Source organism: Leuresthes tenuis, unplaced genomic scaffold, assembly GCF_036924035.1.
Source record: "Leuresthes tenuis unplaced genomic scaffold, fLeuTen1.0.hap1 SCAF_194, whole genome shotgun sequence".
NCBI classification, from domain to species: domain Eukaryota; kingdom Metazoa; phylum Chordata; class Actinopteri; order Atheriniformes; family Atherinopsidae; genus Leuresthes; species Leuresthes tenuis.
This window is the reverse complement of record NW_027325548.1, coordinates 20,451-43,753: the sequence shown is the minus strand read 5'-3', so window position 1 is coordinate 43,753 and position 23,303 is coordinate 20,451. Positions and strand designations below refer to the sequence as shown.

General features: G+C 40.6%; 4 non-coding genes and 1 pseudogene across 4 annotated transcripts; 2 read left to right on the top strand and 3 right to left on the bottom strand.

The window, feature by feature from the left end:
• Positions 1–321: 321 nt before the first annotated feature.
• On the top strand, positions 322–435 carry LOC140287976 (U5 spliceosomal RNA). The gene has a single exon (XR_011911912.1). It is a non-coding gene; the product is annotated as a U5 spliceosomal RNA (small nuclear RNA).
• Positions 436–733: 298 nt separating this feature from the next.
• LOC140287981 (U2 spliceosomal RNA) lies at positions 734–901 on the top strand (annotated as a pseudogene).
• A 2,516-nt stretch (positions 902–3,417) lies between these two features.
• LOC140287980 (U2 spliceosomal RNA) lies at positions 3,418–3,605 on the bottom strand. Its single transcript, XR_011911916.1, has one exon. It is a non-coding gene; the product is annotated as a U2 spliceosomal RNA (small nuclear RNA).
• A 275-nt stretch (positions 3,606–3,880) lies between these two features.
• LOC140287977 (U5 spliceosomal RNA) lies at positions 3,881–3,994 on the bottom strand. Its single transcript, XR_011911913.1, has one exon. It is a non-coding gene; the product is annotated as a U5 spliceosomal RNA (small nuclear RNA).
• Positions 3,995–4,405: 411 nt separating this feature from the next.
• LOC140287971 (U2 spliceosomal RNA) lies at positions 4,406–4,595 on the bottom strand. The gene has a single exon (XR_011911910.1). It is a non-coding gene; the product is annotated as a U2 spliceosomal RNA (small nuclear RNA).
• Positions 4,596–23,303: the final 18,708 nt, after the last annotated feature.

Here is a 23,303-nt window from a genome sequence, read left to right as displayed (position 1 = left end):
CAAGAGTCTGCTGAGAAAAGAGAGTGAATGCGAAGTAGACTTTAACACGGCTATGGGAGCGAGCCGAGTGTGGGCTAACCAGGAGAATTGCTTGAAAGAAACGCGACCCCGAATGAGCGGTCAGAACAAAGCCTCAATACGGGATTCTCGTGGTGTTTTTGTTGCTGCCTTGTCTTTTGCACAGAGTAAAAGACAAGGCAGCCATCGAATAGGGCCCGATTGTTCCTACTTGGTCAGCCGAGGAGCAAGGGGGGGGAGCAAGCGTCTCAACCAAGCTATGCCAACTAGCCTGATGCCCTGCTCCTGCAGTGACGGATAATCATACACTGGTTTCTCTTCATAATGTACAAGTCTTTCGCCTTTTGCTAAAGACTTCCGTGGAGAGCAGCACTAATGAGTTGTTTCTATTTTTGGCAGGCTTTACCTTTGCGGGTGAAGATCTTTCTGTCTGTGCAAAAGAAATCTTGTTACTGTGCAGAGTGACTTCTCTGAGTAGAGTCGCCTTACTTGTTGCGACTGTGCCGATGTTCGAAGCTGGAGTGCAAAGTTGTTGCTTGAATGGTGCTCGCTGGAGCGTGTGGTAGTGTAAAGTTATACCATTTAAAAGGGCTGAAGAGTGCTCAGTGCAGCGGGTGGGCGGAGGTGCAAAGTGACACTATGGCCATAAAAAGAACACCGCTACAAGTGCGCATTGTGCCAGGAAGGGCCCTCGGACGTGAACCAGTGGACAGATATCGCTTCTCGGCCTTTTGGCTAAGATCAAGTGTAGTATCTGTTCTTAGCAGTTTAATATGTGATATGTCTATGCAAGGACTACATATTAAATGGATTTTTATCAATAGGAGTCCGGACATTCGCACCTTGTCTTACCCGCGTTTTACAAACCATGGTCGGACTTTCACACCTTCTTGTAGCTGAACAACTCCGCTCCCGCTATTGATTGTGTACAGTCGGGTATTTTAACCTTTTCTTACCCGCTTTTTACCAATTATGGTCGGACATTCACACCGTCTTACAGCGGAACACCTCCGCTCCCTCTTTTGATGGTGTATGTTCGGGCATTCGAACTTTTTCTTACCCACTTTTTACAAACTATGGTCGGACATTCAAACCTTCTTGTAGCAGAACACATCCACTTCTTCTTTTGATGATGTATGGTTGGGCATTCGCACCTTTTCTTACCCATTTTTCAGGAATTATGGCTGGACATTCACACCTACTTGCAGTCGAACAGCTCTGCTCCCACTTTTTATTATGTTTGGTTGGATATTCGAACCTTTTCTTAACTGCTTTTTACAAACTTTGGTCGGACGTTCACAACTTCTTACAGCCGAACACCTCCGCTTCCGCTTTTGATGGTATATAATCGGGCATTCGAACCTTTTCTTACCCGCTTTTTACCAACTATGGTCGGACATTCACACCGTCTTTCAGCGGAACACCTCCGCTCCCTCTTTTGATGGTGTATGTTCGGGCATTCGCACCTTTTCTTACCCGCTTTTTACAAACTATGGTCGTACATTCAAACCTTCTTGTAGCCGAAAACCTCCACTCCCTCTTTTGATCATACTTTGTCGGGCATTCGCACCTTTTCTTACCCGCTTTTTACAAACTATGCTCGGACATTCAAACCTTCTTGTAGCCAAACACATCCACTCCTGCTTTTGTTGATGTATGGTTGGGCATTCGAACCTACTTGTTGCCCGCTTTTCATTAATTATGGGTGGACATTCACACCTTGTCGCAGCCAAACACCTCCGCTCCCTGTTTTGATCATGTATGGTTGGACATTCGCACCTTTTCTCACCCGCTTTTTGCAAACTATGGTCGGCCATTCACAGCTTCCTCTCCACCATACTTGTATAGTGGGATATTCACACCCACTTGCATCCGAAGACCTCCGCCCCCACTTTTGTTGATATTTAGTCGATCATTCACACCTTACCCGTTTTCTTGCCGCCACACACCTCTGATCTCGCTTTTGATGATGTAAGATTGGGCATTCAGACCTTGCTTTTCCTGCTTTTCACCAACTATATATATAACATTCACACCTTGCAGCCGAACACTTCCGCTCCACCTTTTAGGTATCTATCACACCTTTTTTTTCACCGCATTTTATAGATTATGGTTGGAAATTCTCAACCACTCATCCGAAGACCTCTCCTCCCGCTTTTGTTAATATATTTGAACTTTACTCAGACATTCACACCTACTTGCAGCCGAACACCACCTCTTTTGATGATGTATATTCCGGCATTCTTACCGTTTCTAACACATTTTTCAGCAATTATGGTAGGACATTCACACCTTCTTGCAGCTGAACACCTCCTCTCCCACTTATGATCATGTGCGGATTGATTTTCGAAAATTTTCTTTCATGTTTTCTATTAATTAAAAATGGACATTTAGACCTTCTTGCAGCTGAACACCTCCGCTCCCGCTTTTGATCATAGATTGTCAGGCATTCGCACCTTGTCTTACCCGCTTTTTACAAAATTTAGTCGAACATTCACACCTTTTTGCAGCCGAATTTGGGCATTCGAACCTTTTCATACCCACTTTTTACCAACTATGGTCGGACATTCACACCGTCTTACAGCGGAACACCTCCGCTCCCTCTTTTGATGGTGTATGTTCGGGCATTCGAACCTTTTCTTACCCGCTTTTTACAAACTATGCTCGGACATTCAAACCTTCTTGTAGCCGAACACATCCACTCCTGCTTTTGATGATGTATGGTTGGGCATTCGAACCTACTTGTTGCCCGCTTTTCATTAATTATGGGTGGACATTCACACCTTGTCGCAGCCAAACACCTCCGCTCCCTGTTTTGATCATGTATGGTTGGACATTCGCACCTTTTCTCACCCGCTTTTTGTAAACTATGGTCGGCCATTCACAGCTTCCTCTCCACCATACTTGTATGGTGGGATATTCACACCCACTTGCATCCGAAGACCTCCGCCCCCACTTTTGTTGATATTTAGCCGATCATTCGCACCTTACCCGCTTTTGGCAAACTATGGCCTTCTTGCAGCCAAAAACCTCTGATCTCGCTTTTGATGATGTAAGGTTGGGCATTCAGACCTTGCTTCACCTGCTTTTCACCAAATATAGTCGGACATTCACACCTTCTTGCAGCCGAACACTTCCGCTCCACCTTTTAGTTTTCTATGGGGCATTCACACCTTTTTTTACACCGCATTTTATAAAAACACCACAGGAACACCGTATTGAGGCTTTGTTCTGACCGCTCATTCGGTGTCGCGTTTCTTTCAAGCAATTCTCCTGGTTAGCCCGCACTCGGCTCGCTCCCAGAGCCGTGTTAAAGTCTGCTTCGCATTCACTCTCTTTTCTCAGCAGATTAAAGAAACTTCCATCCTGCACCGCTGTTTGCTTTTTCACAAGAGCAGATGAGAGCGCACCGTTCCCAGCGGCACTGCAGTACCGGGTCGATGCTTGGAGTGAACGGAGCAAGCTCCTTTTTCAACTCCTATTGATAAAAATCCATTTAATATGTAGTCCTTGCATAGACATATAACATATTAAACTGATAAGTACAGATACTACACTTGATCTTAGCCAAAATGCCGAGAAGCGATAACTGTCCACTGGTTCACGTCCGAGGGCCCTTCCTGGCACAATGCGCACTTGTAGCGGTGTTCGTTTTATGGCCATAGTGTCACTTTGCACCTCCGCCCACCCGCTGCACTGAGCACTCTTCAGCCCTTTTAAATGGTATAACTTTACACTACCGCACGCTCCAGCGAGCACCATTCAAGCAACATCGGCACAGTCGCAACAAGTGAGGCGACTCTACTCAGAGAAGTCACTCTGCACAGTAACAAGATTTCTTTTGCACAGACAGAAAGGGCTTCACCCGCAAAGGTAAAGCCTGCCAAAAATAGAAACAATTCATTAGTGCTGCTCTACACGGAAGTCTTTAGTAAAAGGCGAAAGACTTGTACATTATGAAGAGAAACCAGTGTATGATTATCCATCACTGCGGGAGCAGGGCATCAGGCTAGTTGGCATAGCCACCTTCCCCATGGTGAGCTTTGCTTGGTTGAGACGCTTGCTCCCCCCCCTTGCTCCTCGGCTGACCAAGTAGGAACAATCGGGCCATATTCGATGGCGGCCTTGTCTTTTACTCTGTGCAAAAGACAAGGCAGCCACAAACAACACGGGAACACCGTGTTGAGGCTTTGATCTGACTGCTCATTCGGTGTCGCGTTTCTTTCAAGCAATTCTCCCAGTTAGCCCGCACTCGGCTCGCTCCCAGAACCGTGTTAAAGTCTGCTTCGCATTCACTCTCTTTTATCAGCAGATTAAAAGAAAGTTTCATCTTAGGCTCCCTGAAACTTCCATCCTGCACCGCTGTTTGCTTTTTCACAAGAGCAGAGGAGAGCGCACCGTTCCCAGCGGCACTGCAGTACCGAGTCGATGCTTGGAGTGAACGGAGCAAGCTCCTTTTTCAACTCCTATTGATACAAATCCATTTAATATGTAGTCTCGCATAGAGGACATATCAGACATTAAACTGATAAGAACAGATACTACACTTGATCTTAGCCAAAAGGCCGAGAAGCGATAACTGTCCACTGGTTCACGTCCGAGGGCCCTTCCTGGCACAATGCGCACTTGTAGCGGTGTTCTTTTTATGGCCATAGTGTCACTTTGCACCTCCGCCCACCCGCTGCACTGAGCACTCTTCAGCCCTTTTAAATGGTATAACTTTACACTACCACACGCTCCAGCGAGCACCATTCAAGCAACATCGGCACAGTCGCAACAAGTGAGGCGACTCTACTCAGAGAAGTCACTCTGCACAGTAACAAGATTTCTTTTGCACAGACAGAAAGGGCTTCATCCGCAAAGGTAAAGCCTGCCAAAAATAGAAACAACTCATTAGTGCTGCTCAACGTTGTACTTTGCAGTAAAAGAAAGAGCAAATCTAAAGTTTCAGGAATCCGAGAATAAGCTTACTTTCATGAGTTCTTCACGATTTCGGATTTTGCTATAAAATGAATTCCTTCACTCAAACTAAATTAAAACTGCTAAACCGCTAATCTGTTACATACAAGGCAGATGTCAAATTCACCGAAATAGGATCTAAGGGTATTTGGCCAATCGAGCTGTAGCAGCTTCGGTAAAAGAGTATAAGTTGAAGAGTTTGTGAATAAAGGTGTGCGCACACATAGTGAGTTGTAGGAAAATAGGCAAGGAGCAATGCCGGCTGGGGTATATGTTCTTGTATGTTGTCTGACTGTTTGATTTGAATGTGTTGTGTAAGTGTCCTGTTGAATGTTACATGTTTGGGCTTTGACACGCTTCACTGTGGTTGTTAACTGTGTGGTGTGTCCTGAAATGTTATATGTTTGGGCTGTGTGACATGTTTAATGCTTTTCAGTAGCAACCCACTTATTCATATATAGCAACTGACAACATAAGAAGTCCGGACATACTTTGATAGTAGTTGTAGAAGTATCCTTATTGATAATAGATAAACTAATTCATAGTGATAGAACAGTAGATGAACAGGTGCCTGCACATGTCTCATGAAAATAAAATGGGTGTATGATTGCTGACGGCAGAGCAATACTGCCAAACTTATGAGTTCTTGTGGCAAACTTGATTCAGTGTCTTGACGTGTATACGCTGTTTCGCTGACTTGTCACAAGAAACAAAGTGTGTTTGATAAGATCCGACCATTTTATTACGGGAGGATCAGTATGTATGGATTCTGATGTGACTGATAAACCCATTCGTATCTTAAGCATAATCTAATACGTGAGACAACGCCCTGGCACACAATCAAAAAAAAAAAGAGAGAGAGCGGTTTTGTGTCCCCACAGTCCATAATGTAGAAAAGAGAGAAAAAAGCCTTTCTGATTTGGTGTGTGTGCTCACAGTGCAGAGTGTAGAGAAAAGAGAGAAAAGAAAGCCGTTTTGGTGTCACGGGTGTTGTGACTTACACACACACATTTCTGAATTGAGAAAGGAAATTATTTTAGAGAAAGCACTAGAGTTTAGATCCCACATTTGTTGATAAGCATTCATTTAATTTTTCTTTTAATCAGTTTTAAAGTGAATACTAACTGAGAAATGAAAAAGGTGAAGAGTTTAGAAGCTTGGTTCAAGAGCAAAACTTGGTTTATGATCAGCTGAGTCTCTAAACAGAACAGCAAAGGGCTTCATCGAACATTTAAAAAAGATTCAGATTGTTAGAATATCCAGAATTTATAGGAATGGTGGTGATTACTCTTATTTTCTAGAATGGAAATAACTGCACCATGTCTGTTTTATGAATTTAAGGGGCTAAAAAGTTTTGTTCTCGTTTTTCTATGATTAACCGAATGTATGTGAGAGTCCAAACAGACAGAAGGGGCGAGCGCTGGACCTTCCAAAAAAGATGAGACAGGCTGGACCTGTGCCATACTAGTTAAGACCTGCCTGTGGATAACAGGTTCTTTAAACTCTCACACACACAAACTCACACACGTTCGCACACATACACCCATACACACACACATTCTTGAACTTGCTGCAAGATTAAACATTTGCATTAACTGACTCCAGCAACTCTGAGTCTCATTGAGAGACTTTTCTCAACAATTGGGTCCTCAAACCAGATCTCAACGTTTTTTCCGCTTTCCAGGGTCGGAGCTGAAACCGTGCACGGGGGAGTCCAGTACTCCTAATGAAAGACCCCCTGCTGAATTGCGGTAATTAGGGGCCAGTGTCCACTGAAAGGGGGAAAAAGGGACGAGATCGTACTTTTGAATCAATGGCCAGAAGCCATTGGCAGTGCAGGCATCAACAATAATGGTGTTATTTCACCCATTAACACTTAAGGTACCTCATGCAGTGGCTGTGATATGGTTACTTAACAAAATATCTTTACCAGACATCTCTCCTACATAACAGTTCTTCTTTCACAGCCACACCTTGTTGTCGAGCGATGTGCTACACTTAATCCATCCACACTGCTACCTACCCCACAGATGGAAAGCCTCATGATTGCATGTCAGAAATAACCATCAGTGTTTTACCCAGGCCAGACTTAACTGATATACGTTATGAAAATGCAGAAATAACTATATTTATTCAACAGGTCAAGCAAAAAACCCTGATGGCACAAATGCTACAGGATTTGCAGTAGTAACAGAAACTGAAGTTTTCTTAAAACAACCACTACCAAAAAATTACTCTGTTCAAGCAGTCGAATTGGTAGCTTTAACTGAAGCTTGTAAATTAAATAACAAAAAGGTTGTTAACGTTTACACTGACAGTCAGTATGCCTTCTCAACTGTACATGTGTTAACACAGCATTGGAAAAACAGGTATGTTGACATCCACAGCTAAATGTATAAACTACAAATATTTTAGCATTATTAGATGTTATTCAATTGCCATCTACAATAGACTCGTATGAATGACCGGAAGGAAAACCATACTGCCAAAGAATTTGTTTAAATATGCTGCAGTATTGAGCCACGGACCATGTCATGTCTCAACAGGAGGGATGGAAGCAATAATGAACAAGGTTTTTACAGCATATGGTTTTACTAATTATTGAATTTTTTTTTTTAGAATAAATAAATGAATAAAGTTTTGTCTAGCAGGTCAAATATGTGCAAAATACATTCCACAGGGCAATCTAAGACCAAAACGAAGATAATTCCCTAAGCCAGTGTATCTTTTTCAACATATTTGTTTGGATTTCATTATTGTGTAGATTTCATTGAACTAAATTAATGTTAAGGGAAACGATTCTGCTCAGTGACAACAGAGGTTTTTACCAAATGGTCTGAAATATTTCCATGTGCACAAGCAGATGCACTCTCAGTAGCAAAATCACGCGTAAAATAACTCATTTCTAGATTTGAAATACCTGAAAAGATCTTCAGTGATAATTTGACACACTTTGTAAACTATGTCATCTCACTGATGGCAAAGAACTTAAAATAGATCTTAGAAACCACTGTGATATAGAAGGTTTCGCTAACACATTGGAATTGTTTTACTATTTACATATGCATGTGCAGTGAAGAATTGCTTGCTGCTGATAAATGCAAAGAAGAACAGCTTACATATAGATGCTCACATATAGGCTGCTGAATGCAATGAAGACCTGCTTATCCAGTAAATTTCAATGTCAATGTGTGTTGGAAAAATTATATAGTTATACTATGACAGAAGAGTCCCTCCATCTGTTCACCTTCTATGATTCAAGCAAAAGAGTTTTGACTCTGGTACTAGTCTTTCCCATAATATTAACTGGTGAGAAGCACCTCTTATGTTCCTTCCCATAACAAGGAATGGGGAGAGAAGCACCTTTCCCCATAACATTGAATGTTCCTTCCCATAATAATGAATGGTGAGAAAAGCGCCTTTTCTCATAACATTGTGTGATCAGCAAGCATAAACAACATAAATAGCTGGAGCACCATTTGGTCGGGAGACAACTCTGAGCGGTCTTCCCGACAGGTTGTGTGGATTTGTGCGGACTTGTCTCTTTCTTGCAAGAAATAAATGTTTTGTGTTAATTAATCGTATCCAGCGACTCTGAGCCTAATTTTACAGAGAATTTTTCTAACATAATGGTCCTTCGAGCCGGATTCTAAGTCCTTTCCACCTTCCAGAATCGGAGCTGAAACCGTGCACGGGGGAGTCCAGGATTCCTAACTGAAGTCCTCTCAGCACAGTTTCTGATAGAGGCCGGCTGCCACTGGCTGGAGGAAAGGTGACAGAATCTATTTTTGAATCAGTGGACAGACTCGCTGGATTCTTCGTTGTTTAACTTACCAATGGATTTATGGTAAGGAACCCTTTGTATTACTATTGTTGGTTGGAAATAGTGTGATTATTAGGGAAAATTTTGATTAACTAGCAATTGATATAAAATGGTGCTCCAGTTATAGTCATAGAAAATGGAGGCCTTTAAATAGATTGAGTCGTTGTTATTTTCCTAAGAATATTACTATTTCGAATGCAACCTAGTAAAGAAGCCTTTTAACTGATAACTGTGTATAAGTTATGTTGGAACACTCACAATTGAAGCAGTCAGAAAACGTTAGCCTTTTAACTGGTAACCGTGTGTAGGTTGTGTTGGATTAACCCATAAAAGAAGCAGTCAGAAAAGGTCAGCCTTTTAACTGGTAACTGTGTATAGGATTAACCCATAGAAACCTAATAGCGGTCAGAAAAGGTCATCTTTTTAACTGGTAACTGTGTGTAAATTGTGCTGGATGAACCCATAAAAGAAGCAGTCAGAAAAGGTGAGGCAAAGGAAAAAAGCCTTTTAACTGGTACCTGTATGTTGTGTTGGATAACCCACAAATGAAACGATCAGAAAATGTCAGCCTTTTAACTGGTAACCGTGTGTAGTGGTGGGATTAACCAAGGACAACAAAAATGCAGTCAGAAAAGGTTAGTCCATAGTCTGTGTGAGAAGACTACAGGAATAAATAACTCCGCGCAGCGCGTTAGAAAACGGAATCTTTCTTAAGAGAGTTTGCGATGAAAGATCGCAAGTTTTAAATCCATGTTAGTTTTTGTTAGTGTTATACGTCTAATCGTTTGTTTGTTAAAGGGGCTGGTTGTTAAATTGTTTGTTTGTCGAACTGTTTGTTAAAGTCTTTGCTGCAGTGTTGTTTTATTTGCTATGTATGTATGGGAGTAAAACAGCTGTGTGTGTGTGTGTGTATTGTTGCTGAAGGTATAGGTCATTGTTGAACTGTTGCTTTGTGATAGAATTGTTGGTTTGCTAAAAGGGCTGGTTGCTGAATTATTTGTTTGTTAAATTGTGATTTTTTCCTTCTTTGCTACAGTGTTGTTTTATTTGCTATGTATGTATAAGAGTGAAACAGCTGCTGGTGTGTGATGTTGTTGATGGTGACGACAGAAAAAATGTATTACTGACTAATTGAGTTGAAGTGAACATTGGAATCTGGTTGTTGCTCGTGACATAACGACAGAAGTAGTGTTTCATTCGGTAGTACTCAAAATAACTCCACTGAAAATTGATTAGCTGCAAAAGGACAGTATGGGAAATACCTGTTTTAAAGCTAACCGGGAGTTAAGTGGGAGTGCTAAAATCATGTTTCAGAAAAAATCCGATAATATTGAATACTTAGAGAGATGAGAAAATAAATTTGGGTTTGAGGGAGAATTGAACATGGTAAAATTGTCCAATCCTAGAGAAGGGGAAGACAAAAGTAATGTACAAAGTAAATCTAGTTAAAAAAAAACACAACAACAAAAAAAAAAAAGAACAACAAGGATTAGAGCTAGACATTTGTACAAGTTTGTGTATTAAGATTTAACAGCTCTCTTAAAGAGTTAAAGTTCAGAAGATCTCAGACAAACAAACAGATCATTTCAAATCTTTACTCCTTTCACAGGAAAAACTATCTGAGCAAAAGATGTTTTACAACCTGTGATTTTTATAAATTCCATATCAAACCTGCCATTCTTAGGCAAAGTCCTAGGAAAAGTTGTATACCAACAGCTTTCTGACTTTTTCCTGTCTAACAATGCTTTTGATACTTTCATCTCACAGTATGTGTTTAACTGAGAGATGAAACAACAAGACAGAGAGTGGGGAGGGTCTTTGTGCCATATTCAGGGCCAATATACCCACTCACAAGATAAAACATTTATTTTTGTCTTTAATTCGAGCATGTGTCATTTAAAAAGGGAGATAAAATTATCTTAAATACTTTGTCTCACCGCAGAATGATTTTATTGATGATTTTACTGGAATTTCTTTAAATTGTGTGCACTGCTGTTGACTGTTTAATCATAACAGGGGACTTGAAGGTGCACATAGATGTAGGCCATAATAAGCAAGCTAAAGAACTCACTGCTGTCTTTGAAATGTTTGGTCTAACTCAGTGTGTGACTTTGCATAGATGAAGAGAGAGTTATTTTCTGAAATCATAAAAAAAACTGCAGTAACAACTCTCATGTCTTGCTTGCTACAGTAAACAGATTAACAAACCCTCCAGGTTGCATTTAGAACTCATTTCTACATATAAGGGTAATGAAGTCGGAATATTCTTTAATGACAAAGTTCAAGGCATTAAAAAATGAAATAATTTCCACCTGAAGCAGGTCTGAGACCAGACAGTCAAACCCTTCAGGTGCAGATGATTTTCAAGCCAAACTGAAACATTTTCTAAATTTGAGATTAGCTCTTCTGCAACAAAATCATAAGTGTATCAGAAACATAAGCCGAAAATAGAGAATTTAACATATTAATGTTAAGTAATGCTATGGTTAAGTAATGCTTCATTACTTCTGATTGACTAACTTCCCTAAAACTTATGAACTGACATCATATTCATCAGAGATTAAAGCATTTATCTCACAGAATGGGTTAAAGTGAGTATTAGTATATATATATAGATATATAAATATATTTATATATTTTATATATAAAATATGTTTTTTTTAAAAAACCAACACAGCAATGAAATATGCTATGTGAGTCAGATATCAAACAATAGCTTTCTTAAAGAGAAATTTAAAGACAGCTGCAATAAATCAGCGTAATATATGGAGTAATATATTAATACTATAAGCAGTTTCTAAGCCTGCAGATAAATATTAATTAAATTAAACAGAAAGGTGTGTGCATGTGTGTTCAACAGGTGCCAAACTAGATGGGTCAAATGCAGAGAGTAATTTTGTGTGACTTGTAACATGACAATAAACAGTCATCTTAATGTGTTTGCACAGCAATGGAATAAAGAGGGCATGCAGAGTAGCACTCTGACAACAAAAAGAAAAGGAAGAAAGGACTAAACTTTTTGTTGGAAGGGAGAGAAGCAACTATTTAGGTGATGAGGGAAAGCAAAAACACAGATCACAACAGGAGCAGAGACAGAGGAAGTAGAAGGAGAGACAGAGCAGGAGGCTGTGTGGAAGGAGGGGGCATTGGGCGAGGGACTGCAGGAGCAACAGTAAGATAGAGGAAGAGTTTGGGAGTCAGTTATGACTAGATAAGAAAAAAACAGGAGCTGTAACCAGGATAGAAGCAGAAAAGCCAGAAAAAGTGCTAAACTTAGAGGGAATTGAACTTATCTTATAGTATGACATCAAACCTGAGATTACATTGAATGTTTCCGGGACGGAGGTAACTTTTCTATGCGACACAGGTGCAACACGAACTGTAATCCATCCTGATGACATTCCGGGAGTTGAGGAATCCAAGGAAATTATTTGGGTCAAATCAGCAAATGGTAAGAGCCATCCTGAGCGTTTATTCTGAGAAACTGGATGCATATACTAGTCCATTAAATTGGACCACGCATGCAAAACCAAATATACACTTACAAGGACAGATCTGGAAGAATAAAGGTGCCATTTACTATGAAATGTAGAACTTATACTGCCAAAGAGTTTGTTTAAATATGCTTCAGTATCGAGCCATGGACTACGTCATGTCTCTACAGGAGGGAAGGTAGCAACAATGAACAAGGTTTTTGCAGTGTATGGTTTTAATTATAATAAAATCATAATATCATAATATGATAATAAAGAATTTTTGTCTAACATGTCAAATATGTGCAAAATATGATCCATACATATGGCCTAGGACCGGGACGAGGACAGTTCCCGGGGCCGGAGGACCCTTTTCAACACGTTTGTATAGATTTCATTGAATTAAATAAAGGGGTCTCCCTGGTGATTAGTGATGTTTTACCAAATGAAGTGAAGTATTTCCAAATGCACAGGCAGATGTACCCTCAACACTGGTGAATTAAATATTACCTAGATTTGGAATTCCTGAAAAATCTACAGTGATAACAGGGACGCACTTTGTAAACAACATTATCTTCCTGATGGCGAAGAACTTAAAAACAAAAAAGGATCTCAGAAACCACTGTGCAAGACTGAAGAAACTGGGAAGAATTGGGTTACTGTTTACCACTAGTAGTCCTAAACATACATATTACTCTAACTAGCACAGAATTAACTCTATTTGAGATGATGTATAATGTATGACCATTTTTACTACCACAGAACTATTCACCAGACATGATGAAGAAAGAGAAGAAACCTTAGCAGGATACATGGTTAAAATGTTAACAAGTAGAGAGATCTATTCTGTCTAGTGTCTGTTCCAGGTGACCCTGTGGAGGAATCTCTAAAACCTGGAGACTGGATCCTCATCAAAGTGATAAAGAAAGATAACTGCTCCAGCCCAAGGTGGGAAGGTTCATAGCAGGTACTGCTTACAGCACCCACAGCAGCTAAACTAATATATCCTGGATCCTCATCACACTATAAACCAGTAAGGCCACGACCTGCAGAAGTAGGGAAAGATTAGTTACCCACCACCGTTCTCTGAGGCATAAGTCTGACTACAAAGGGGAATTCTCTCAACAGGAGGGGGTTCGTCTCAACCTCAGTGAAGAAAACAACGGCTAAAATGAGAACATAGGGTGTGGCTAAAATAAGACAGGGATAGACAGACAGCAGCCGTGGCATCCATTCAGATTACCAGGATTTTGTAGGTTAAAAGGAACCAGTTGTGTATTGTTAATCATTATTCTTATTATCGTATTCCTAATTCTATGGGATTAAGCACAGATTAATAAAAAACTAAAAGATAATGCATTGAATCACCCTCAGACCCTTGACACAGACTGACCACAGAGATAGGAGGTCCTTCAGGTCCAACAGATAACTTGTCAACCTATTTTTTGTTGCAGGAATAGATGGGGTGGCTGACATTGACTTATGCTCAATTATTTTAAGAATCGCCAGTGTATCAGTTGGAATTTTGTTAGAATGTGTACAGCATGACAAAATAACCAATCTAATTGTATTGAATGTGCTAAAGCCAGAACATAAATTTAGAAATGAAGCATTACAATTGCATTACAATTGCATAATGAATCTTTTGTACCTAACACAGAGCAATGTAAAACTCTCTCTTTGTTGTTCCCAGCAGTTAAGAAAAGAGATGTACTGCCCTCAGCGTTGGCTTATACGGGTAATTATATATGTTTCATCCACAGGGGTACAGGTAAGAATGTGGGTACACTCATGTCAGATTATTGTAAAAAAATCCATCAATGTCACTCAGGATGCAGGTAACTACTCAGCATCTTGGTTTCGGAACCAGACTTCCATGAGAGCAGACCTCTGGTGGCTGTGTGGGGATATGAAACTGAGGTCCGTCCTTCTGCCTAACTGGCAGCTGCACAATAGCCCAACTACAGATGCCTTACCATCTGTTCCCTGTGGGGGACTTTAAGGCCTTGGGTGAGAAACTGCAATGTCTCAAGCGTTCAACTGCGTCTGGAGGTTCATTTGACAACAGAGTGTACCTGGATAGCATTGGAGTTCTGAGTCCCAGATGAATTTAAAGCTAGAAATCAAGTAACTACAGACTTTGAATCTTTTCTTTTCTGGTGGGCAACAATAAATAAAAATGTTTATTGGATAAATTACATCTACGAGGCATTGCTGAACAATTAAAATGTTTGGAACTTTATTCTGTTCCTTTATTCCTAACAATACTTCCGCAGATGGCAGAATCACAAAGAGGGACTCGCCTCACTCTCTGCAGAGCTGATAGAAAATCAACGACCCCTTCACTGACATGATGGAGAAGTGGTTTGGTCTCTGTCTGTTGTCACAGCCATAGTAGCCACCTGTGCTTGATGTTGTATCACATGCTTGACAGGACTGTCCCAAAGACTGATTGAAACCACCCTTACCTGCATAATGTATCAACAGATAGAGGGAGATGATGACAACGAGCTACACGTGGACGATGGAGACGATGATAACCTTTAAAGTTCAAAGTACTTTGAATGACCCCGAGTGAATTCTAAATGATTTCTCTAATGATTATTTTTGCGTTCATATGAAAGACCAATGAACATGGGAATTGGACCTAATAAAAGGCAATTCCTGAATGTAGAGCATTGTAAAGATGATATGTTGCTTCTTCCTGCTAACATTTGTCCACAGTTTGATGAACTGCATCAGCAGCAGAACCACTACAGGACTCAAAGTCAGGTAACTGAACAGGTTTCTGGAATTCTGGAATTCCCATCATGCCAAGATGATGGCGGAACAATCACAAATTTTTATCCACATGTGTACAAAAGGGTGGACGGTGAAGCTAAGCGCTCCACCCCAACTGAATGAAAAGCTGATTTGAAGAGTTCATTCCACCAAGTAACGTCTAACAATCTACAGCCTTCAACCACTGTATGGCTGAATTATATCCTGAAGTGTCCTAAAAGAGGATTAGTTAGGGAATAAGAGGTGGTAAAGACCTCTTCCGGGAAGTGAAGTGCTAGTAACCTCTCCTTCCAAGATAGCTTAGCAGTTCCAGACCCAGCCGGACTGATGTTCGGCCAGAAGCAGACGATTGCAGAGTGGACTGAATAAACTGCATTGTATTATTATTATTATTGTTTGACTGTTCTTGATTTTCATTTATTATTATTTTTCATTTTATTAATTTTTCCATTTAATATCAATTTCATATTATTTATTAATTGCATATAATCATATTTTCATTTATTATTCTTATTTTCATTTCATTAATTTTTTGTTTGTGTCATATTTCCATTTTTATTATTCCATTGTATTAATTTTGTCCATTAATCATTTAGTCATAGTTTTATTGTTTGTTTGTCCTTATTTCCATGTATTTTTGGTTGTATCCGTTTTGTGTTTGCTGGTCACACCTAGGTCCATCACCATTCATTGAAATTAACGGTTCGGAGTGTGACCTTTGATACTGAGTGAGTGACTAAGCGGTCGGTCGCCAAGGAGAGAATGGGGCCATAGGAGAATTTTCCCGTAAATAAAGCAAATGGGTTTTTCGCTCCTATGCACTGCGAACGATAGAAATACATTCAATGTTAATTGTACAGTTTTAATACTTCATAGCATAAACAGGAGGGAATGTTGGAAAAATTATATAGTTATACTATGACAGAAGAGTCCCTCCATCTGTTCACCTTCTATGATTCAAGCAAAAGAGTTTTGACTCTGGTACTAGTCTTTCCCATAATATTAACTGGTGAGAAGCACCTCTTATGTTCCTTCCCATAACAAGGAATGGGGAGAGAAGCACCTTTCCCCATAACATTGAATGTTCCTTCCCATAATAATGAATGGTGAGAAAAGCGCCTTTTCTCATAACATTGTGTGATCAGCAAGCATAAACAACATAAATAGCTGGAGCACCATTTGGTCGGGAGACAACTCTGAGCGGTCTTCCCGACAGGTTGTGTGGATTTGTGCGGACTTGTCTCTTTCTTGCAAGAAATAAATGTTTTGTGTTAATTAATCGTATCCAGCGACTCTGAGCCTAATTTTACAGAGAATTTTTCTAACAATGTGTAATATTCAATTAGGATTTGCAAAACAGTGAAGTTAAACAATGAATGGGTCCATAGTCGGTATGAGAAGACTACAGGAATATTTACCTGGGTGTACGTTCAAACAGAGATGAGAAAATTGCGATAAATTATTGTTTGTTTGTTTGTTAGTATGTATATGAATGTTATGTGTATAAACTGTGTTGAGTTGTAGTTACTCAGTAGTGTCTCAGTGAAACAACCGACGGGGGAAGCCTTGCGGTGACAACAAAAGCAGTGTTTTACTGATCAGTCAAGTTGCTCCAGTGTACTCCATACAAACTGGTTGGCTACTGAAGGGATAGAAAATGGGGAATACATGTTTTTACAGACAATATTATATAGATGTCGCCACTGAAGTAAAGAACATTTACGTGGGATGGTGTGAGGGTCCTCGTTTGGCTGACGTTCGCCGATATGCTCGCCATGCTCAGAACCAAGTTGAGACGCGTAAGACCATCAAAAGGGACAAGTGTGAAAAGGAGCTGCATTTGGTCACCATGACCATGTATTACGCAGTGGGTGTAAACAGAGGACGAGGCCGAAGTCGAAGACGTGGACGTGTGGGAGAGGAGGTCGAAATGGGCCACGCCAGAGCTCTGATCCGAATATTTGTTTTTACTGTGGCCAGACTGGACACTGGAAGAAGAACTGTCCACAGCTAAAAAGTGATGAAATTGGGCAAAAGGCTGACTGAGGGTGGGAGGCAGGTTCTGGACGTCACGCGGCAGCGGAGCCTCCACTAATGGGTGATAGCACAAACACACTCACACATTTTTCCTGCTCTGTGTAGTGAAGCAACGCTTGCCGACTGTGATTCACGTAGTAAAGTTTTGCATGCTATTTCAGTCCTAGAGCAAAGATATTTCTCTCAGAATATAGGAACTTATGTTCATCAGTAGTGACGTCAGGGGAGTTTGATTGTCCTCCAAAGTTAAGTGGAAACCACGTTTACTGTATGTCTGCATCAGGCCAGGTTGTGAAGGAGAAAATGACAATGCCCATTGCGTGTTGTCACTCCCGATGAGCTCTCCTTCAAACACTCATTTTTGTTATCAGAGTTGTGTCCCATTAACCTGATGGGCTGTGATCTCATGTGTAAATTAGGCATTATTTTAACTTCTACACCAGAGGGTGTTAAGGTTATGTTACAGCCTGACAAAGTTTTCACAGCAGTGCAGTTTGATTCATCGGCACTTACATATGCTTATGAGTGGAAACTTCCCAGCTCTCCTTTTTCACAACAACTAGTGGAAGAAGCAAAAGCGCTAGTTTCACCCCTTTCTGATTTCATGCAACCTACTGATTTGCACTGCACATCACACATTTCTTTGGGGCCTGACAATGACTATGAGAAGAAGTGAAAAAATATGTGCGCCTACTTTATTGGCTGTGTCGCTCACTCCAGAGCACTTCGATTTTTTTAATGTTTGTGGTACTCGCCCTCACATTTCCTTGGCCAAACGTACACACTGGCAGTGACAAGGTGTGGGAGAGTTTGTTGCTACATGTCAGAAAGAAATGGAGTGGACTGTTTCACCTGCTGATCCAAATTTGATGTTTTCTGAACGATTGTCAGCATACAAAAAAACATTTTTGAGTACAATGCATTGTCAAAGAACTGTGGACTTAATTCCTACCACAGAATCACATTTTGAAGCATGTTTTTTATCTGAAACAGATTTGTCTTCGATACCCATGTTGGCTGAAGTGCCCAATGATCTTTGGGCTAAGAGCAAATATGATGTGGGGTTGATAAAAGGCTGTGAACCAGTAATTGTCACCCCTAAATCAGACTTTTGTCCATGTAAAAAACAATACCCTTTTAAGCCTGAAGCAATTAAAGGGATTAAACCTGTTTTTCAATCTTTTCAGAAAACAGGCGTTATTGTTCCTTTTGAAAATTCACCTGTGCTTACTCCATTGTTTCCTGTTAAAAAGATTAAAGATGCTGGCCAGCCAGATGAATGGCGTTTTGTACAGGACCTCCAAGCGGTGAATGCTAAAGTTCAGCCACATGCTCCTACTGTGCCCAACCCACACACTATTTTGTCTCAAATTACATCAGATGCACAGTTTTTCTCAGTGGTTGACTTGTCGCCAGTGCACCCTGATAGCCCATTTTGGTTTGCTTTTTAGTTTGGAGGGAGATCTTGGACTTTTACCCGGTTATGCCAGGGGTACTGTGAAAGTCCCACTATTTACAATGCTGCCCTCAAAGCTAGTCTGGATTAACTTCAATCAACCACAGGTTCTGCTCTTTTGCAGTATGTGGATGACATCCTTTTATGTAGTCCATCTAAACAACAGTGTGAAAAAGACCAAATGACTCAAATAACTTTCTTGCTTTCAAAATCTTTCCTCTAGTGACGCTGACTTAGAGAGGGATGAAGATAATCATGTTTAATTGTTCATGTTTTGATTGTTTATCATTGGACCCTTTATTACTATGATGCCTGCATTTTAAACTCACGTTGTGTGCAAATGCAGGCTGATGTTTTACAGATAAAGTTATTATTTTCCTTGTTTCTTTTGGGTTGATTAATATAATGGTATTATTATAATCAAAAGGGAGGAATGTAATGGAAAATAATTCTTATATGCATTGTATTGAGTGTTACTGTGTATAACCTGCAAATGACCGAGCTGCAAGGTACCACCCTGCCCTGTTTTCTTAAATTCCTCTTTACAATGGTGGGCTTGTTATAATGAGATAGCTGCACTTTAGGGGGGGCAGGGTTAGGCTGGTATTTACGAGTGTGTCTGGGTAACCTCAACTGATGGTTGGGGAGGAAAGTTAGAAGAACAATCAATTATACCCAAAAACAGATGACGTGATGAGCGGGCAATATAACTGTGTGTTTTTGCTTCAGTGGTCAGAGCAACTCTGTATTCTGTACTGTGTTGTTCTCTCTTGCAAGATATTATTATTAAAGCCTCTTATCTCCTCACAAGAAAATAACTGACTCCCCAAATGCAAGTGTCAGGACAAATGATCAAACTTCTCCAAGCTTCAGTCTGCAGAGAGGTACAAGACAGGGTTGCTCACTTTCTCCCTCACTTTTTGCTATTTTCATCAAACCTTTAGCAGCTGCTATCAGACAAGATAGAAATATTAAAGACATCCAACCCCAAAATATTGAGCATAAAATAAGTCTTTATGCTGATGATGTATTACTTTTCCTTCAGAACTCACAGACGTCTCTCACTCACACGATCACACTCATAAATAAATTCTCAGCACTTTCTGACTACTCTATCAATTGGTCTAAGACCACAGTTCTGCCCATTAACTGTAGGGTCCAGAATATACCTGCGATCACTTTACAGTCAGGAAATATTAGATATTTAGGCATAAACATTTCCTCCAGGCTCTCAGAGCTAACAAAGCTAATTTATGTGCAATTATTAATGACAGTAGAGGACAATCTCTCTCGTTGGAAGTCCTTACCTATATCACTTATGGGGAGAGTTACAACCATTAAAATGATGATACTACCAAAAGTTAACTATTTGTTCTCAATGATCCCCATAAAACCAACCTGCTACTTGGTTTAAGTCACTAGATTCATGCATCTCCAAATTTCTGTGGAAAAACAAACCACAGTTTGTTTAAAAACCCTACAGAAGACCAAGGACAGTGGTGGATTAGATTTACCTAATTTTCAGCACTATTCCTTAGCCAATAGGTTACGGTATATATCAAAATGGTTTAAACCTAGCCCAATAGATGAACATGGATAAATATAGAACAAGCATTGTGTGATAATCTGGAAATCTCTGACCTGCCACTTATTAGTCAAAACGTAAAAAATCACAAATGTTTCAAAAGCATTAACATCAGCACCTCTCTGACAGCCTGGTGGGAATTTCTTAAAATAACAAAGTCTTCACTTGTCCCGTGTAAGCTTACACCCATCTGGAACAATCCTGACATCCTGCAAAACAAAAAAATGCTAAACTTTACTCTGTGGAAGATCAAAGGAATCAAACATCTGGAACATATAATCCAAAATGGACATTTTATTTCATTTGATGAGCTCATATCACAACATGAGATAGGCAGCAATAAATTCCTAGAATATCAACAACTTAAGTCTATAATAACAAAGAAATATATCCTCCACCAACCAGACTTACAACTCCCGATTAGGGTAGTAGAATTTCTAAGCATCTGCACCCCAAAACTACTATCAAAAATATATAAATTATTGTCTAAGATAGATGACACAATGTCTCTACCGTCCTCAAAATGGGAGGCAGATTTATCCATCAGTTCTAGTCATAGCTTCTGGCCACATATATGTTTGAACACCTTCAGAATGACTCAAAATCCTAATTTAGAGCTCATACAATACAAAATTCTTCATAGAACACACTATACAGGACAAAGGATGTTCAGGATGGGTCTAACACACTCAAACATCTGCTCACATTGCACAGATAACACACCTGATGATTATGCACACGCTTTGTGGTTTCGTGCGCCTGTCCAGAGGTTCTGGCTTGAAGTCTGTGCGGACCTATCAACATGACTAAAGTGTAGCATTCCTGCATGCCCCACACTGTGCATACTGGGTGACTTAGACAACATCAATGTGGAATTTAGCTTAGCACACATGATCCTCACAGTGTTATGTATAGCAAAGAAAACTATTCTCATGAACTGGAAAGCGAAGAACAATCTGTGTATTAACCAGTTTAGAAATTTTCTTTTAGATTATATTAGCATGGAAACAATGTCTGCTTCCTCAAAACATCAATTGGCTGAATTTAATTCTCTCTGGTCCCTTCTGATTAGCTTGATCACATAGTGGTGGTGGTGGGTTGCTGTCCCGTCGCTCTGGGCGGTTGGGTGTGTGCTGGGGGGGGCTGTGTGGCTTCGGGCGTCTGGTGGTCTCTCGGGTCGTGGGGAAATACAGCAGCCCTGTATTATTGCTTCCTGTGAAATCAAGATACAATGTGCACATGCTGGTTACAAATAAGAAAATACAAACAACAAACAGTTTCTTCCATGGTTCACAGCATGTGTATGATCATCTTCATCGCTGGTCTCAGTAAGGATGTTTCAATCTTCGGTGTCAGAGGTTACTAGCACTTAACACACCGTTGGAGTACAGCTTTTACTGCTGACTCTTATCTTTGTCCTTCCGGGCGTGTTGGTTAGGCTGATGTATGTCAGGGTGGAAGTCATCTACTGGTTCTGGTACCTTCTTACAGTGACTGGCATGAATCCAGGTTGCTCTCTCTGCAACTTTAACAGCTGTGTGAGTGACCAGTAGCACCTGGAACGGGCCTTGCCAACGTTTGGACTTCCAATGTTTCCTGCGAAGTTCCTTCACCACCTGTCATCTGGTTGGAGTGGTGTGTTTTCTGTGGCTGGAAGGGCTGCTTTTACTGTCTGTGAAACTTGAGATAGAACAGTGGAAAGGTTTCGACAGTAAGACAACATAGCATCATCACAAACAGTTGTGGAAGGGAGGGGTCTGGTTACAGGTCCCAATCCCAGGTTAGGAGGTCTGCCAAATAAAATTTCAAATGGGCTGAGATTCACTTGAGCTCTGATTCTCATTCTCATGTAGGTAAGCACAATAGGTAATGCTTTTGTCCATGGCAGACCTGTTTCTTCACAACATTTGGCTAACTTGGACTTTAATGTACCATTTTCTCTTTCCACAGCACCTCCACTCTGTGGATGATAAGCACAATTCCCAGGAATTTACCAACCTCAGTCAATGCAGTGTTTACAAAATGTGTGCCATTATCACTGCTGTTCTTCTCTGGAATGCCCCATCTAGGAATGATTTCTGTTTAGCAGTGCTTTAGTCACTGCATTACTGTTTGCATGTTTTGCAGGGAAAACTTCAACCCATTTACTAAACACGTCCACTATTACTAGTGCATATTTCTTTCCTTCAGCTGGTGTGAGTTCAACAAAATCCATCATCAAATGTTCAAAAGGTTTCTCTGGTGGAGGGTGTGCAACTTGCGATGTGTGTAATGCCTTTCCTACATTATGTGTGGCACAAACCATACATGACTGACAGTATTTTTGCGCATATGAACTGAACCCTTTTGTGAACCACTGAGCAGTGAGTGCATTCAGCATCCCCCCTTTTGACACATGGTTCAACCCATGTGTCAATTTTGAAAAATGAGGAAAAAAATGTTTAGGTAGACAGGGTTTACCATCAGGTCCCATCCAAACACCATCCGTATGAGTTGCACCCACAGAGGACCAAATGCGTCCAGAGGACCAAATTTCATCTGCAGAGGCAAAAGTTTGCAAAGCATGGAGATCTGTGAGGGAGTCTTCTGCCTGCAAAGAGAGGGAAGCGAAAACAGGAAAAAAATTAGCTGCTTGCTTAGCTGCAGCATCAGCTCTGGCATTGCCACAAGCAACAGGATCGTCTGAGTTAGTGTGAGCCGCACACTTACAGACCGAGATTGCTGTAGGCAAAAGGATCGCATCAAGAAGATCAGAAACCTGCTTGGAGTTCAGAATAGTTTTACCATCTGATTTAAGGAAATGCCTGTGTTTCCACAGCGCACCAAAGTCATGAACAACACCAAAAGCATATCTGGAATCTGTGTAAATAGTGACAGACTTACCAGCTGCCAACTTACAAGCTTCAGTAAGTGCAATAAGCTCAGTAGTTTGAGCAGAGAAATGTTTAGGAAGAGAACCAGACAACAAAGTGTCATGTGAAGAACATACTGCAAACCAAACACAGTTAGTACCTGTGGCTGGATCACGCAAAGCTGATCCATCTACAAAAAGAATCATGTCAGAGTTTGGAAGAGGAGTCTCTAAAAGATCAGGTCGGGGTGTACAAACTTGTTCCAAAACAGCCACCTCATTCGGTGTCGTGTTTCTTTCAAGCAATTCTCCTGGTTAGC